The following is a 15930-nucleotide window of genomic DNA, read 5'->3' on the forward strand; positions in this document are numbered from 1 at the left end:
GGCTCAGGTCACAATTTCACAGTTTGTGGCTTCTAGCCCCGGATCAGGCTCTGCGCTGGCAGTGCGGAGCCTGCTTGGAACTGTTTTCCTCTCTCTCTGCCCCTCTCCTGCTTGAGCTCTTTCTTTCACATACAAAATAAGTAAATAAACATTAAAAAAAAAAAAAAAAAAGACATACAAGGACCAATGGAACAACAGAGTGTCCAGAAGTAAATCCATGGATTTATAGTCAAATTACCTTTGACACGTGTACCAAGAATGTACAATGGGGGGAAGGATCAGCTCTTCCACAAATGGTGTAGGGAAAAGTAAATACCCACATTGCAAAATAATGAAATTGGTCCCTTATTTTATTTTATTTATTTATTTTTAAAATTTTTTTTTTTTTAACATTTATTTATTTTTGAGACAGAGAGAGACAGAGCATGAATGGGGGGGAGGGCCAGAGAGAGAGGGAGACACAGAATCTGAAGCAGGCTCCAGGCTCTGAGCTGTCGGCACAGAGCCTGATGCGGGGCTCGAACTCACGGACCGTGAGATCGTGACCTGAGCGAAGTTGGACGCTCAACCGACTGAGCCACCCAGGCGCCCCTGGTCCCTTATTTTAAACCATACACAAAATTCAACTCAAAATGAATGAAAGGCTTACATGTAAGACCTAAAACTATAAAACTCCTTGAAGTAAAAAACAGGGGGAACAGCTTCATAATACTGGTCTTGGACATGACACCAAAAGCACAGGCAACAAAGGAATATATAGACAAGTGGGACTACATCAAGCTACAGGATGGGAAAAAATATTTGGGTTAATATCCAAAATATATTAGAAACTCCTGCAACTCAATAGCAAGAGAAAAAAACCCACAAACACAAATAACTTTATTTTAAAATTGGACAAAGGATTTGAATAGACATTTCTCCAAAGAAGTTAGACAAATGGCCTATAAGTAAATGAAAAAAAATGCTGAACATCAGGAATCATGAGGACAATGCAAATCAAAACTACAATGAGATATCACCTCACATCTGTTAGGATCACCATTATCAAAACAAAACAGAAAATAACAAATGTTGGTAAGGATGTGGAGAAATTAGAACTCTTGTACACTGTTGGTAGGAATGTCATCTGGTACAGGCACTATTGAAAACAGTACAGAGATTCCACAAAAAGTTAAAAAAAAAAAAAAAACTACCATAATACGATCCAGGAATTGTACTTCTGGGTGTTTATCCAAAACAACTAAAAACAGGATCTTGAAGAGATATTTGTATTCCCAGTATAATGGAGCATTATTCACAATATGCAAGAGGTAAAAACAATCTAAGTGTCTATTGACGGATGAAGTGATAAACAAAATACAGTACATACATGTGATAGAATATTATTCAGCCTTTAAAAAGAAGGAAATCCTGCCATATACCACAACAAGAATGAACCTTGAGGACATTATGCTAAGTAAAAGAAGCCAGTCACAAAAGGACAAATACCACTTACATGAGGTATCTAGAGTGGTCAAACTCATAGAAGCAGCAAGTACACTGGTGGTTGCCAGGAGCTGGAGGGGAGGAAGAAATGGGGAGTTAGTTGGCCAATGGATATAGAGTCTGAAGATGAAAAGGTTCTAGAGATCTGGTATACAATTATGTACATATAGTTAACAATACTGTACTGTATACGGTAGTCAAAACTTAAAAGAATTTATGAGGGGGGTTTCACGTTATGTGTTTTTTACCACAATTAAAAAGAAAAAGTCACTCAGGATCCGGTTTATGAGATAACACGTGTAGATGCCCAGGCCCCACACTTAGAATGGTCCCATGCTTGGTTTCATGCTCTGCTGGGGTTGTCTTGGTATTCTTAATAATTTTATCTATCTTTAAACTTGTGTTTGTATGTGAAGCTAGTGGGACGATAGAATATGCGTGTGAGCAAAGGAGATAAGATGAACCATGTGTGTCTGTCACCATTCCTGCTGTTACCTTCACATAATAGCTTGTACCTGCTTGTCATGTGGCTTCCACAACATGTTTATTTTGTACTCATTTGGAGTCTGAGTTCCCACGCATTGTGGGTCCACCAGAATTCTGTGTTCATGGTCACATCTGCAACTGAAGGTGTTAACAGTTCTCAGAGGCCACACTTTCCATTTGAACCAAAAGTTACCTCTAATGCAGAAAGAAAAGCAAGTGTGTTTTAAGAAACAGGATTGGCCAAAAAATCTTATCTAATCGTTTCTTACTTAGTTACTTCCCAGTATTAGCCAACTACTTAGAATGACGACATATATGGAAAAGAGAAGAGAAGGCAACCCGTAGTTCCTTTTGAATCCTTCCTTATTCGTTGGTAAGGTAAGCAAAGGTAGAATGTGTACTTGTCAAGAAATTAAATAAAAACAGTTGAGTTAGGGGCGCCTGAGTGGCTCAGTCGGTTGAGCGTCCGTCTTCGGCTCAGGTCATGATCTCACAGCTCGTGAGTTCGAGCCCCACATCAGGCTCTGTGCTGACAGCTCAGATCCTGCAGCCTGCTTTGGATTCTGTGCCTCCCTCTCTCTCTCTGCCCCTAACCCACTGGCATTCTGTCTCTGTCTCTCTCAAAAATAAATAAACGTTAAAAAAAAAATTTAAAAAAAAAACAGTTGAGTTAGTTTGTATAGGATTTCCCCTGTTCTGGTTTAAAAAATACTTATGTGTATATATGCAAACTATAAAATAGGAATTGTGTAATTTTTCAGTGATTTTGCATATGAGAGAATGTTCTTATATTTGCATGTAAAACTGACATTTCATGATGTAAAGAGGAACAGTAAAAGTCACAATAATTTAAACCTTTATTCAGAAAAACATTACATAGCAAATTAAAAAAAAAAAAGCCACCAGGACAAGTTGAGAGAGGATACAGAAAAAAAGGAAAAAAAACTTTATATTTAAATACTATATTAATCTCCCAGGGCTGCCATAACAAAATACCACAGACTGGGTGGCTTAAATAACAGAAATTTATTCTTTCACAGTTCTGAAGGCTAGAAGTCCCAAATCAAGGTGCCAACAGGTAGGATCTAGGAGAGAATCTTTCTTTGCCTCTTCTGGCTTCTTTCTGGTGGTTGTTGGGAATCCTTGGTGTTCTCAGCAGCAGAACCATATTGCCTCAGTGTCTGCCTCTCTTGTCCCATGACCGTCTTTCCTCTATTTGTCCGTGCAGCTCCAAACCCTTCCTCTGCACAAGGACAGTAGGCAGTGGATTAGGGGCTTACCCTAACCTAGTATGGTCTCATCTCAACTTGATTCTATCCGAAAAAAAGATGTATTTGGTCACATTCACAGGTTCCAAGGGATGTGACTTTTGGGAGGCAGGCACTATTCAACCCAGTTTAAATGCTTTTAATAGCACTTTGTCCTTGCATTTTAAACAAGGGGCCACACATTTTCATTTTGCTGGGACCCACACATGATGTCACCTTTTTAATGACAGCACCCATGTTGGAAAACCTGGCTTAACAGAGAGTCAAATGAGTCTGTTACCTGCACTCTAGAATTAATTATATGCTAGATTTATCCACTTTTTGTATGTAGCAAGATGGTTCCAGACAAACCTATGTGAGAGGGGCATGCCCATGTAAGACCCACACCCATGCAGCTTAGGGGAATAGAGAACTTTTGCCTCACTCACAAGATGAAGAAAAGAAGAGCTGAGCAAAATATGGCTGTTTATTCCTCTCAACCTTAGCAGTCAAATAGGCCACTTCCCCTGCCCAGCATCAGTGAGTAGAGGAACAGGAAGGTCAGTTACACTAATCAAATTCCTTTCACATAGAGGTACATTAGAAATGAAGAAGAAAAATTTTCACTGGCGCTTCCCTGCTTTTGCTTAATGCACTGAAATACACCCTGAAGTCTCGCTGGTGGGCAAGTTAGATTTTTATCTCAGAAGTCTCTGATATGGGTGAGAAACTGCATTAATTAGATTAACTCCAAGGCTATTCATATCCAATGATGAAAACCAACCCTATCTTCTATTAGCCATCCTAAATTACAATTAACTACAGAAATTGGATGAGGTTAAATGACAAATTAAGATTAAATATATAAAGCCATTCCAATAATACAATCTGAGAATCATAGAAATGTCCCAAATTTGAAAGTAAACCCTTGCCATTATCAAATGCGTTGGGGAGAAATTAAGGACACAGACCAAACCCTCTTATAGATGAAAGTCTCAAAGTGTTAAAGCCCAGTTTTGAAATCTTGTTTCTTTGTTATTGTGAGTAAAAGTCCAAAGTCCTAAACGTCCATAAATAATCCTCCCCAATGTCTTACTTGGTTCATTCTCAGTGGCAAGGGTTCTCAGTGCCTGAGTGGGACGGAGGGCTCCTTCAGTATTTGCTGCTCAGATTTCCCACTGTGACATGGGGAGAGGCCTCTTAGGGCTTCAGCTGTTTTACTGGTCTCTCATGAACCAAGCTTTTAATGAGGACAGAGAGTTAATAAGAAATCTTGATTTTTCAGAACTAGCCTCGCAACCAAAACATGCAGAAAGCAAGCCAACTCCTGACTCCCAGAACACTGAAACTAGGCAAAGTTTTGTTCTCAGAATCCAGTACAGAAAGTGCCCAAAGAACACAGCAAAAACTCAATGGCATTTGAGAGAAAAATAAAGTCCCTTTGACTTCAGCCTCACTAGGAGGTCCACTAGTCTATGCTATTTATCTGACGTTGTTGACTTGAGAAAGAGGATTCTTTCAGCATCAAGTGCACTTGGTACTATGAGTCTGCCATGGACAGGGCGCCACACTGTGCACTGATCATCCGTAGATGCTTCATTTACACTTCTTTGATCACCTGTTGTTCACAGTGCATTACTGAACTGATGATGTGTTCTGTCTAATGACGTTGCATCTGCAGTCTCTGACAGATTTTACAGTCCTGTGCCAATGTGGCCATTTTCACTGCCTCCTGCTATGGAATTGTGTAGACCACAGAAGGCTACCTCTTAGAGAACATTTCTTTCTCACACATAATTGACAAATTCAGAGTCAGTGGGTCCACATGGCAAATGGATCAGTTGAGCCTATGGCAAGCCATGTATGTCAATACTGACAAGTTTTATCAAACTTTCCCTACAATGGAGTCTTTGTTTCCATCAAGCCTGCTTAGGAAAGGTGTACTGAAAAGTAAACTAACGTGGGCAGTTGCCTAAGACTTCCCTGCCCTGTAAATTTCTGGGCGCCCTAAAAGTCCAGTGCCTAAAGATCCTCCTGGTACCTTTTTTATTCTGCTCCATTCTCTCAGCCACCTGCAACTCCCCAAGGCCCCTTTTCTTTAAGCCAGACCTTTACATAAGTGACTACAGAAACTGACACTCTGCATGCATTCATCAGTCAAAATCAAAGTATCTTATGGCTGATGGAGTGGGCTGAATGATGCACCCCCCTCCCCAAAAGAGAGGCCCATATCCTCATTCTTAAAATCTATGATTGTTAGCACATTTGGACAAAAAGTCTTTGAAGGTGTAATTCAGGTGGGCCCTGAATACAACAGCAAGTGTCCTTATACAGGAAGGGCAGAGGGGGATTTGAGGCAGAAAAAAGGAAGATACAGACACACAGTGGAGAAAGTGATGTGAAGACAAAGTCAGAGATTGACCGATGTGGCTGTAAGCCAAGGAAGCTAACGACCATTAGAAGCTAAAAGAGGCACAGAATGGATTCTCCCCTACATAATCTGTAGGGAGTAGAGACCTGCTGATACCTCTGGCCTCCAGAACCACGAGAGAGGAAACTTCTATAGCTGAAGCCAAGTTTGTGGTCATTTTTACAGCAGCCACAGAAAACTAACACAGCATGCAATAAACCTTTCTCAGGCATTAGTGGTTTACTGCCCAAACCTGCCTGACCTAACCTAAATATTTTCAAACTGTCAAAGGTCACAATGTCCTACCACCTAAGACAGACCAAGCACAAAGCCATCTTCTCTGGCAATACCAAAACACTTTCCACATGGACATTTTACTTTCCAAACTCTGTTCCTTTTTATTTCTCAGTGTTCTCAGGGAATGAACCAAATGTTAGCGCGCTGAGTCCGGCTCCAGCAGGTCCAGGGGTTCCCGAAGGATGAACGGCGTCCGCGAAAAAGTGAAAATAAAACAAAACTAAAACATAAATAAAAATAAAAAACTAAAATAAAAAGCTAAAATAAAAAACTAAAATAAAAATGGACACAGACAACAGCAGTGTGTTGAACTGGCCGATTTACTGCAGTAAACGTGGCATTATATATGCTAATGATTTCCTTGTAACATACCCCATCTATGTTTTTCTAACGTTACCCAATTCTAAAATTGTTCTTTTGTATAATCACCCAATAAGGAATAACATGATTGTTTTGTCATAACGTTTCCTCCTGCCCTTTGCTTATTAACTTCTTTTATTGTTTTTATTATGTATCTATGTTTATCTATAATTTATAAAGTATTTGCTTTGTTGTTTTCACAAAAGGTTATTTATCTCTCAACACCTCAAATGGAACAGTTACAGGGACATGACCTCTTAGTTGTTTCCCTGAACCATTCGTGGTTTTGAATAACCAAAGTGTTCACCTGGGTCCGAGGTGCCAGGAAGGGGGCCAAGAGGGCCTTAGAAACCCACACCTTATGGGGCACCTGGGTGGCGCAGTCGGTTAAGTGTCCGACTTCAGCTCAGGTCACGATCTCGCGGTCCGTGAGTTTGAGCCCAGCATTGGGCTCTGGGCTGATGGCTCAGAGCCTGGAGCCTGTTTCCGATTCTGTGTCTCCCTCTCTCTCTGCCCCTCCCCCGTTCATGCTCTGTCTCTCTGTCTCAAAAATAAATAAACGTTAAAAAATTTTTTTTTTTTTTTTAAAAGAAATCCACGCCTTATACATTCTCAGAGACACAATGCATCTAGGAACCAATGAACCATTCTGTAGCTTAACCGACTAGATTCAATCATCATCTGGAATGCCTCCTGGGGGCCAAGTGGGCCTAGGGGTCAGAGTGACCTGTGTCCATAGATACACTCCTTAGTTACCGGAGTGGGGCTTTCAAATCCATATGTCTCTCCTATACAGGCCCTCTTTGCTGGCAAAGGTATGAGGAGTCTCCATAGGGGATGGCAAGGGCTAAACGTAAGGCCGCACAATTTCTTGCGGAACCTTATTTCCTTTCCTACTGGTTCTTTTCCCAGGGGGCCTGTCAAGGGCAATTCCCCAACAGACTATACCCCAGGTAGTTTTAAGGCCAAATTACCTAAAAGCAGGAGTACAAGAAGCTTCAGTGTCGGTTGGCCGCCTTGCAGTCACCAATCCGTCCACATCCCAGGCTTTGCCACTCAGGCTGGCATGGCTCGGCTTCCAGCATTAGTGTCTGTCAATTGTCCTGGAAAAGTACAACACTCTTGTTACACCTAGGTCTGGAGTAGGTTACAAAATAAAAGAGGAAAGATAAAGGTTAAAATATTCCTTTTACTATTATTGATAACCCAGGTTTGAGAACCCCAGTTTGAATGAGAGCTAAATTGCCCCATAAATGAACTCCAGAATCGGGCAGATTACCACCTAGTAATACACAGGACTGGAGAAACAGAAGACCCACTCACACTCTCAAGGAAGAGAACAGAATTAATCAAGGCAAGCATGCCCAGTTAATTCTTCTTAAACTTTCTGTGTATGTCCTTTGACCACCCTAGAGGCAGAGTAAGTAAAGAAGCAGAGTTGAAATTACCTAATGAGCTCTCCTGACATGACTAAATTATCAAGAGTGGGGAAGGAACATTTGGTACTCCCCACCCCCACTTCAGCATTAAAAGAAAAACACAACCCCCTGCCCAACATTTACAATGTAAAACAAATCAGAAACTACTTTAACCCTGACTTACTATTAGTACACTAATAGCTAATCAGGAGCCTGGTGCAAAAACATCTTGATTAGCTGCTGATAAAACTCTTTGGAAGTGGATCGTCTACATGACTCAAAAGGAGAACACGGCCCTATACGCTTCAGGACTTTTTCACCAAAAATACATTTATTTACTATTCCAGCAAATATGGCCTGTGGCCTAGCTCTACCTTCATATCTGCTGTTCTTGAATTAGTCATAAAGACATGTATAGAAATAAAGACCAGATTTAAGGCCGGAATATATAAAATAGCAAAAAAAAACTATAAGTGGAGTCAAGTACCACCAGCATTTACCAAAGGTGAACTTCTAGCAGCAACATTAATGGTTTTTCTGTTACATCTGTACAGTGATATATGTACATAACTATTTTTAATTTATTAAAATCTCATTTTTATGGCTGACCACTGCACACCAAGTAACATGCAGAAGCAACATCAACAGATGAAAAAAGATAGTCCCGAGCCTCAGCAAGTGTCCTCATACAATGTCGTTAAAATACAGTGTAGCAAATGCAACAATCAAGCATGCAAAAGTGCAATGGTAGCAAAAAGGAGAGTGTGATCACAACACTAAAAGGACTTCACAATAATGTATAAATTGAGTTTTGCAAAATGAAGTGGGTTTTTCAGGTGCACAACAGAGAGAAAGGAATTTGTGGTGGAAGGAAAAACATAATCCAAGATAGTGAACTGTTCAGATACTCCAGGAAAATGAAGTGGGGAATAGCGGGAGAAATGATTACAGGATTTAGACACCCTGAATATCTGTAAGCAGAAAGCCACTTAATGATGACTCAACTGATAGACCACATCTGCATTTTAGCAAGACTACTCTAATGGAAATTTCGAGGACCCATTCAAGGGGGGAAGAAAAAGGAATTACTAATTCCTGCAAGAAACATTATGGGCCTGCCACGGAAACCAGAGAACAGATGAAAAGGTCTTCAAGAATCAGAACCCAATATGCTTGATGAATTCAAATCTGGTGATAAGAAGTCATGAGGGAGGAACAAACAATGGTAATCCCAAGATTTTTGCTTGTTTGAAGGATCGAATGATGAAGCACCTTAATATGCTCTTACCCACATAACAATGTACAAGGAGTACTTAAAAGTTACAAAGACGGGAATCTTTGAGTGATCTTCCAGTGATCAAGTCCACTGGAATTTATCTGTTGATGGCTCTGAGTTCTCTTATTCTTCTGTTTCCGGGGTCTTTTCTCAAGGATTAAATTATCTGAGGATCTGGCTTTCAGTTGTTATCCACAATTTGCTGGTTCTGATATGTTAGTGTTAACAATTGTTCGGTCATTAAGAAACAGTCTATCATCTTTGTCTTTGTCATCTTTACATGCCTCCTTTTCTTGAAGTTTTTTGCATCAGTTTCAATCACACATTTAATCTGTATTTTATTGTGGTAAAATATACATAATGTAAAATTTTATGTTATTTTATTGTTTTCTTTTTTTTTTCCTGGCAAGATGTCTTCTCAAGAGGCTGTACCATTTGCATTCCCATTAGCAATAAATAAGATTTCCTGTTGTCCCACATCCACACCAGGAAGTGGTATTGTCAGTTTGGGGTATTTAGCCATTTAACAGATGGGTGGAGCATCTAACTGGTGTTTTGTTTTTCTCTAATGCACCATGCATATCATTTTCCAATAATTCCCCAATGTTCAGCAACTTATGCATGCCTATTTCTCATTTACGTATACTATCCACTAAGGTGTCTACTCATATTGCCTCATTTATTTCAATTTGGGGAATTTACTTTCTTATTGTGACATTTTACTACTTCTTTGAATATTTTGTATGCATATCTTTCTTTAGATATGTATTTTGAAAATATATTCTCCTAGCAAGGGGGCTTGCCTTTCCATTCTCTGAATGCTGTCCTCACAGAGTAGATATTTTTAAATTTAATAAAGTCCACATTACCAATTTATTTTCTTTCATGGACATGCTTTATGTGTTGTATATAAAAACTGTGCTTCATTCACACATTTAGTCTTTTTTTATGGTGGCAAACTATGCATAACATAAAATGTTAAGTGTTCAATTCAGTGATATCAAAGTGCATTCACAGTGTTGTACAATCATCACCACCACCCACCTCCAGAACTTGTTCATCACCCTAGAGTGAAACTCTATACCCATAAAAATAACAACATCCCAATCCCCATTCATCCCAACTCTCCAAAACCGCAATTCTACTTTCTGTTTCTATGAATTTGCCTATTCTAAATATCTCAGCTAGGTGGAATCACACCTTTATCTTTTTGTGACTGACTTACCTCACTTAGCATAATAGTTTCAAGGTTCATCCATGCTGTAGCATTGATCAGAATGTCATTCCTTTTTAAGGCTGAATAATATTCCTGTGTGTGTGTGTGTGTGTGTGTGTGTGTGTCTGTCTGTCTGTCTGTCTAGGTACAATAAACACATGTATTACAGGGAAATGTAAAAATACTTACTTGATATTGAAAGTCTGAGATAACTACTTTTCTATTTTGAGGAAATTTGTCTCTTAATGATTATATTTTGCCGGGAGTTCAATACCACAATGGGAAGGAGGGCTTAACCCCTACCCTGACTCACTGAATCTCTCTTTCTTATGTGGAATATAGAAACCTGAATGTACTCTCTAAAAAAAAGGCTATTCTGGCAAAAATTTCAGATAGCAAGAAGAAACCCTCAAGAGGTTCAGAAGTTTAGTTCAGAGAAGCAACCGGAAATTCAGATGATTACCTGGCACTGATAGGACTTGCTTGATATGAAAACAGAACTGTAAATCTCACAAGATTAGGTGATCTTGTAAGAATTTCAAAACTTCCTGCTATTAGTGAGCAATCCCATAAGAACAGCCTCCCTTAAACATACTGATGATATGCTTCACAGCTTAATATTCAGCAGCCTATGTTTTGGCTAAATGAGTTTCAGAAAGAAATGGAAACTTGTGGTTTAGTTCCATCTACTTTGGAGCCTCTGGTTAAATAATCTGCATCTGCTGTGCTCTGTCATCTTACCATCTGTAAAATGGAGGCAGCTTGAAAAACACAGCCACAGAAAAGATGTACAGCTTTATGCACAGTTGTCTTCATTTGTTTAGAATACCAGTAACATTTTAACTATCACTCAAGGAGTGCACATGCTACTTTGAATCATTTAGGACAAAACTCTGTCAAAATAAGAAAAGGAAAGGGGCCCAAAATAACTATGATTTTCCCAAGGGGACACAATTATTTTATGGTATATCTGGGATAAGAACCTACATATCCTCGGCCCCAGTGCATTGCTCTCTTATTGGGTTTTGAACAATACAGAGAAATAAAACTCTTCTGTTATATGTAACTGGTGCAAGACTCGGCATGATAGGAATTGGAGAACTGCATATTAAGAAGAATCTGGAAAATTCTTTTTCTTCTTTTTCCAAAAACCAGATTTTAACATTTATTGATTTTTGAGAGACAGAGACAGAGCACAAGTGGGGGAGGGCAGAGAGAAAGGGAGACACAGAATCCGAAGCAGGCTCCAGGCTCTGAGCTGTGAGCACAGAGCCCGACGGGGGGCTTGGACCCACAAACCGTGAGAACATAACCTGAGCAGAAGCCAGATGCTTAAACGACTGAGCCACCCAGGCGCCCTGAATCTGGAAAATTCTTAAAACTAAATAAGCTATATACTAGATACATAGAAAACAGTGGCGCCTGAAGATGAGTCAAGGAAGAACAAAAGGAGTTCTTGAAGGTGTATATGGGCTGCAGTTCCACAAAGGACAGGTGAATTCCTGTTTCCGGCACTTTGGAGGTTCCACCCCAATATACAATATTAAAATAAAATCAACATTTGAACTAGATCATATTTAATTCTGCATGTTCATGTAAGCCAACAAAATATCCCAGGTGTCATCTACATTGTCATTTTGTTTTTATCTTGAGGTTTCATTTCTAAAAGTCTTTCCAAACACAAAACAGAGGTTGGAGAAAGGTGTATGGGAGGCGACAGAGATAAAACAAGCTCATTTCACTTACCATGAAAATTAACATCCAAACGAATTCTTCACAGCTGAAAATGTCCAAACAATTTTCATTTTAAGGCAAGGCTTCTGGAAAAATCATGCTGAAGGACTCATAATTACCCACATGTCCCTTATCTGTTTCCATACATATCACTATATATTATGGGAATTCTGAGTGGCAGAGAAGCATATCCTGGCTAAACATCTCCATGCCCATAATGTAGATATGATGGTCTCAAACCAACCTGAGGATATTGGAGCCCACTTTTTCCATTACTAATATTAATAGAGGACAAAACTTAATATACTCTTGCCTGTATAAGCTAAATCACTTCTTCATCAAAATGGATGGCCCATAAATAAGTCTGTAGTGTGGGCGTCATTGGATGCCAAATGAACTTTTGTGGGTTTTATTAACATCGTGGGTTTCTAGGGAGGATCTACTCAAAAACCCTGAGTCTAGTTTGACATTTGCAACTAAATTATCATGTAACCTTGAGCAAAGGGAGTTCATTATCATAAAGGAGGGATATTAATACTTCCCATCCCTACTTTGAGGGGCTCTTATAAAGTATCAAATAAGGTAAAACAGAGGTGTATATGAATGCACACATTTTCATTGGTATTTGTACATGCTTGAAAATAACTCTACAGAATGCACTATAAAAATCTTGATGATATGGATCCCCAGACTAGTTCCCAGCTCTCCCAGAAACTACATAAATTAACAAACACCTATGTATTTCATTAGTTATCAAAGAACTACAAATACTGCTTCTTGCAGTACCTTGTCCCAACCATCTGCCTTCCTCTTTACATCAATCCTCAATTCAGAAACCCTGGAGATTCGTTCATTAACTCATGCACACAATTATTCATTCAGTCAAAGAAAATTTTCTTCTCGGTAAACAAAACCTTCTCTAGTAGGTTTTACAGACATGTGGACAACACAGATGAATATCCCCTCTTTCTAAGTAGAGGGGGAGGCAAAAATAAACAAATGAGCAAATATTTAAACTTAAGTATAAACATATAAACAAAAACTAAACAAATGGATAAAAAACTAGTATATTAGGTAAGTGCTAGAGAGCACTAGAAAGCAGGGCAGGGATATTGACATTATTAGTTGATGGGAAGAGGTTGCAATGCAAAATTAAGCAATCAATGAAGGCTTTATGGGGAGATGAAATTTAAGAAAGAACATGAGGTGAATGTGGGAGACAGCAATGTACCTATCTGAGGAATGAATGTTGCAAGCAGAGGCAACAGGCAGATGGAAAGCAGTGAGGCAAAAGAATGTGCCTGGAATAGTCAAGGAACAGAGAGGATGTCAGAGTGTGGAGGATAGAGCGAACAAAGTAGAGAGGAGAAGAAAATGAACTCGGAAAGGAAATGGAGGCCCAGATTGCCAGGGCTGTGGAAGTGTTTTGAGGACGTCGGTTTTTGTCTTGAGTGAGCAACTGAAGTGACTTGAGTGATACGATATGACCTAAGTTTTAACAGAATATCTCTGGATGCCATGTTGATTGGAGACTGGAGAGGAGTAAAGACAAATTCAGGAAGACCAATAATTAATTAATTTCAAGAAGTGAATTACCCAAGGATATACCTTCTACTCTATGAACGTAGAGCAGGGGTTAGCAAATAAGGGTCCACAGATCAAATCGGGTTCTCAGCCTGTTTTTGTATGATCCGTGATATAATCATGGTTCTTACATTGTGAAAGGTTGTTGAAGAAGGAGGAGAAGAAGGTACAGAACCTGTACATGGCCCACAAAGCCTAAATATCTAAAATCTGAAAAATGTGTTCCACCACCTAATAACTGGCTGCTAGTAGATCCTCAACAAAACTGGAAGAAGACATGAGTCACTTAGTTGCTAAAAATATTACAAAGTGATAGGTGTCAAGGAACATTCGTGTCTTTACCCCTAATCTTCAAAAACAACAATGCCATTTCCACTGAGCTACTGAAAATACAGTCTGGTTTTCAAAACAATAAACGAGGAGATATTTTCTCACATAAGCAATGTCATAAACAGCTTTCAGGGGAAGTTGAAGTAGCAACAAAAAAAAAATAGTAACATTGAAATAGAAACAAATAAAATAATAACAAAAAAATGCTTAGAGAACTTTAGCTTTACAAATAATTTTCATGTTCACCATCTCATTTAATCCTTAAGTCAACTCCATGAGATAGGTATTATTTTCCTATTAGAAATTACTACCTCCTAAACCCTTAGTGATTTCACAAGAAAGGTGAATGCTGAGGTTGGGTTTTTTTCTTATATGGGAAAGTTGGATGCTAAAATCAACAGGTATTTTCAGTTCAAGCCAGCAGACTAGAAAAACACGTTTACTTTCTGTTCCTCCTGGAAACCATAGTTAATAAAAGTACAGAAATACCAAAATGAAAACCAATCAAAGCCAAGAGAATGTGGCAGTCACAACCACAGAAAGATTTTGATACATTTCTAGAAGGCAAAAAGTGAAATGTAAGACCGATGAATGGAGGGATCAAGAAAGGACTTCCAAAGAAGGGGCTACACAAGGCCAGTGAGCTTCTGCTGAGCCCTGTTTCTAGTAAACAGAAGAGAGAACAGGGGTTGAAACCTAGCAGACAAAAGTTATTTTAGGGGGAAAAAAAAGTTCACTTACGAGTTTCATGGATCACTCAGTCTTCCCTCCATATTAACTCTGTATGAATCACCTCAGATTGCTGGTGGGCAAGACAAGGGAACAGGGAGGGAGTGTTCCCTCACAGGGTGTCAGCCATGGTTCACTGTCCCTACTACCAATTCCATTCAAACTACACACCCCTGGCTTCATTTACTAGACTGGAGATTGGTGCTTCATAAATTGTCAAATGAGAAGGAATCCTCCTGGCAACTATAATTTGCTGTTAGTATCAAAATATTTTTATTAATGATTAAATTAATCGCTCAAAAATTATTTTGCCTTCACAAGTTCTGTCTCAACATATTGGCTTCTGCCAAGGCAAATTAGCTCAGAAGAATCATTGCCATCTAATATATTTTGCTTTTAAGGACAAGTAAGAGAATGGTCTATATTTCAAAACAGCATCCCTCCTGTCTACTCCCATTTGACAAGAAAAATCAAGAGGTAGATTTTTATGGGATGTCCTCACCCAAACTTCCTTGTATTGTCCTGAAGCCCCAACACTCATCATATAATGAATTTGCCCCTTTGTCCTGGGAAATAAAAAGATGGAAATAACATGACTGTCATTTATTGTGTCCAAATATATCTGACATAATCATCTTTTTCAGAGTTCCTAGAAGAAATCTTTGCCCAACATTGTACAAGCATGCTATTTCTGTTCAAACAAACAACATCAAGAAATTGTTCCTTACTGAACTCAAATGATATCAAAGGGATTGTGGTTAAATGTCATATCTATAAATCATTTGTGCTCCCAGAGAGATTAGAAAGGGCTTATATTTCTCCTTTTTTTCAAGCGGCATTTGGGTCTGAGCAAAACCTCTTGTGTCCTACCAACCTCCAACTTGGTTGGGGATGGAAGTCCAAACTGGCTCTAACATACTATAAAAGCTCTCATAAACAGAGCACTGAAACTAACTGTATAAGATACAAACTATGCCCAATGCTACTTTAAATGTACAAAAAACTAAATACAGTAAAAGCCTCAGTTTGCAAGCATAATTTGTTCCAGAAACATCTTGTGATCCAAAGCAATTGTATATCAGAGCCAATGTCCCCATAAGAAATAATGGAACCTCAGATGATTTGTCCCACAATCCAAAAATATTCATACAAAAATCATTATGATACTGTAATGTGACACAAAACAATAAAGAAAATATAAAATATAATGAAACATAAATGCACTTACCTTTGAAAACTTTTGTGGCTGGTGTGAGGGACACAAGAGAGGGGAGGGCTGTTGTGTAGGATGACTTTCATTATCACTAATGGAGGTTGACTACACTACATACAGTATTAGTAAGCTCTTGTCATATACT

The 15930-nt window shown here is 39.0% G+C and overlaps 1 long non-coding RNA gene across 2 annotated transcripts; it reads right to left on the reverse strand.

The window, feature by feature from the left end:
- Positions 1–2810: 2810 nt before the first annotated feature.
- On the reverse strand, positions 2811–15626 carry LOC113597903 (uncharacterized). Of its 2 annotated transcripts, XR_008291237.1 has the most exons (4): positions 15075–15626; positions 11942–11975; positions 7260–7388; positions 2811–3214 (listed from the first exon to the last, which is right to left on the reverse strand). It is a non-coding gene; the product is annotated as an uncharacterized LOC113597903 (long non-coding RNA). The 2 variants fall into 2 exon arrangements; XR_008291238.1 differs by lacking the exon at positions 11942–11975 and having other exon boundaries at positions 15075–15619.
- Positions 15627–15930: the final 304 nt, after the last annotated feature.

The sequence above is a fragment of the Acinonyx jubatus genome, chromosome D4 (genome assembly GCF_027475565.1).
Source record: "Acinonyx jubatus isolate Ajub_Pintada_27869175 chromosome D4, VMU_Ajub_asm_v1.0, whole genome shotgun sequence".
In the NCBI taxonomy this organism is placed as follows: Eukaryota; Metazoa; Chordata; class Mammalia; order Carnivora; family Felidae; genus Acinonyx; species Acinonyx jubatus.